This window comes from Corvus brachyrhynchos, unplaced genomic scaffold (assembly GCF_000691975.1).
Source record: "Corvus brachyrhynchos isolate BGI_N302 unplaced genomic scaffold, ASM69197v1 scaffold46, whole genome shotgun sequence".
Lineage (NCBI taxonomy): Eukaryota > Metazoa > Chordata > Aves > Passeriformes > Corvidae > Corvus > Corvus brachyrhynchos.
Genome location: NW_008238838.1, coordinates 6,641,941 through 6,645,011, shown reverse-complemented (window position 1 = coordinate 6,645,011; position 3,071 = coordinate 6,641,941).

Here is a 3,071-nt window from a genome sequence, read left to right as displayed (position 1 = left end):
ATTTCTGTGATTTCTTTCATTTGGTTTAAGAGCACCTGGCAATCCTATGTGCAATAAATAAAGAAAGCTCACGTGAAAAGGTGACCAGGATGGACATTAAGCTGTTTCTGCAAGGCTTGCTGAGGGCTCAGTGGAGCACTGCTTCTTTCCTTCCCTTCTGCTGACAGACTGACACACAAGCCCAGTCACACTTGCTTGATGCAAATACCAACATCGGCTTGAACACCGCACTCAGGTTTTTTCCCTGCTAAATTCACAGACTAACATTCAATCCCTTGTATCCTCAGGAGAATGCAGGCAGGCCTGGGAGGACAGGCTACCCCCGCTGTTGGCTGTGCAGCACCTGTGGTGGGAAGGGGCTTCCCCACCCCCCGAGGCAGTGGCATGTGCAGCTGGACATATAAGGCGGCCGCCTGCTCCCAGGGCGCTGGCAGGAGCTATTTTCAGCATTGTGGCACATGCCATTTGTGCATGTCACTTCTCACTGACAATGAGGTGTCAGAGCAAGGGCCCAGGAGCCTGTTGTTACTCCTCCTTCCCACTCCACACAAACCACTTGAGGTTTGGCGATACACTCACTGCTCAAGGCCCCAAGCTACGGTTCACAACTTTTGGCCAGTTCTGCCACTTAAAACAAATGATTACAAAAATTCTCCTTACCAGACTTATAAAATCTTTGCAGCCTAGGCTTACCACAGGTTAGTCACTGCACTTGGCAAGCACAAATAACCTCAGTCAATGACTACCAGGAGAGGCAGCTCTCCACAAGGAGCCTCCTGGCGCTGGAGGTCCCACCACCCCTGTTCATGGTTGCAGTTCAGCTGATGCTGCTGCCAACGGCCCAGTCTAGGTGACAACTGAGATGCAGCTCCGTAATGCCGGCATTGAATGTGGTATGGGAAGGACGTTACCACAGGAACAACGGCTGGGTCTGTGTCGTGTATCCTGATTTACAGAGGCTGTCTAGGATCCTGCTGTCAGCACAGCCTGACCAATCCCAGTTCCTTAAGATCACACTTTTAATTAATCTTGAACCAGCAAAGCTGCAGGCAAATAAACTCAAGTTTCTACTTACTCTCACCATTAAGAAAAAATGTAAGATGCTTCCAGGCCCCTGGAGCACAAGTTTCACTCAGTGAGTAATGAGTCAACTACTTTTTTGAGCCCCCCACATATACTGGTGATGGATGCTACTCCACGCACAAAGACAGCACGCATCCACGTCAGCTGTTAAAACAAAAAACCTCCTAGATTATTTTCGGTGGGAATTCTCTCATCAAGTTATTCATGGTGGTCCCATTTGAAATACTACTTTTACTCAACTTTTACAAGAAAGAGTACATACGTGTGTGCAAACCCCCTCAACTCATCCCACACACTCTTTTTATCCTGAGAAAATTCAAGACGCACTGGAACACCTCAGCAGCCCCAGGAGGAGCTGCCCAATGAGGAGCCAAGGCTGAGAGGCTCAGGGTGGGCATACTCTCACAAAGGCAAACCGCTTAAATCATGTTGCTAATTTTGCTGCCTTAGCGCGTGCCGTGCATGCCGGCTGACCCCACCTTACGCCGCAGGGCGGATTTTTCCAGTGGAGAAAAAAATCCCCAAACACCCTTGCTAATACACTGCACTATAATAATGAGATCTGAGGCAGGACAGGGCATGATTTTCTGGGGTTTTTCTGTTACAGCAGAGAACTCACAAAGGCTGCTGTAAGCATAAAAGCCAATTACGGATCCTCTGCTCTAAGTTACCATTTAATCTTTCAATGATTTCTGTATGCTTTTATTCAGCCTTTGAGAAAAGGTTTGTGCTAACAGCAGAGAGCTTATCCCATACCACTTTTGAGAGGCTCATGGCTGCCTGGCAGCCCACAAAAGCCACCAGGAAGCACACTCTCTGCAACCAATTTGTTAAGATTTTGGGGGGTGCATGTGGTTTTGTTGCCGTAACTAGTCTGGTTATTGCTTTCTGAGGTTACGCACCATGGGGCTATAAAACAAGCTCTGTAGCTGGTAATTAACACCAGTGTACTGCTGCTGCTAACACACCCTGCACTTGCAAGCCCAAACTGAACCAAGGCCCTACCTGCTGGAAAAATAACAACCCAAACCCAAATCCTATTAGTATTAAATTACAGCAATAGGAGATGAGTACAAAAGCAAAAGGCTGAGAGGAAGTAGGGTACTAGAGATAAAATTACAAGGTCAGCCAGGAATGATGGAACAGAAAGGTTTTGCTGCTTTCCCTGCTCCGCGGTGACTCACTGCCCTCAAAAGTTTGTTTTGATGAGAAACTGTGAACAGGGAAGGGACCAAATGCAGTGCAGGAGTTCAAGGGTGTTCCAGAAATAACTGGACACAAGGAGAAGGAAGGTGGCACAGAAGAGGCACACAGAGCCTTGGCCTTCAGCCTCTGCACCTCAGCCATGCTTTTTATCGTGGGGGAAACTGGATATGGAGGGGGCTGGAAACCCACAGGCAGCAGCAGGAACAAAGCCCACGTTCCTTGCCAAGGCTTTCACAAACCAATATCCATCACGAGAAGAAGAGCAGGCAGCAACTTCATCCTGCATTAAGATGCACACAGTAGGCACTGTCTGGTCACCACCCCCACACGGCCGGGGCACGGTTGCTGCACTAATGTCACTTCTAACGCACAACCAAAAGGCTGATACCCTCATCCCATCCCGCCCTGTAACTCTGACCTCTCTGAAACGCATCTCTTGGGTCCTAAGAGCACAGAGACGCTACAGAACAGTGTAGAGCCCTGTGTCAGTTCGGGAGGGTCTGGGCTGCAGTCCCCTGGGCACTGACACAGGCTCGCGTCCGGGTCCCTTCAGAGACAATTTACGCAGAGCCCTGAAGTTTGGGAGGAACAGTTTTCGTTAACTTGCCCCAGGAGATGCTGCTCAGCGGCAGGGAGGGAACGCGCGTTTCTGGCCCCTGCAGAGGAGGAGGAGGAGGGTGTCTGAGCGCCCGCCCGAGCCCTTTTCCGTGGTACCGGCGCATCGCGCGCGTCACCGCGCGGAGCCCGTTATTCCCAACGAAACACGCGCGGACGGCACCGCG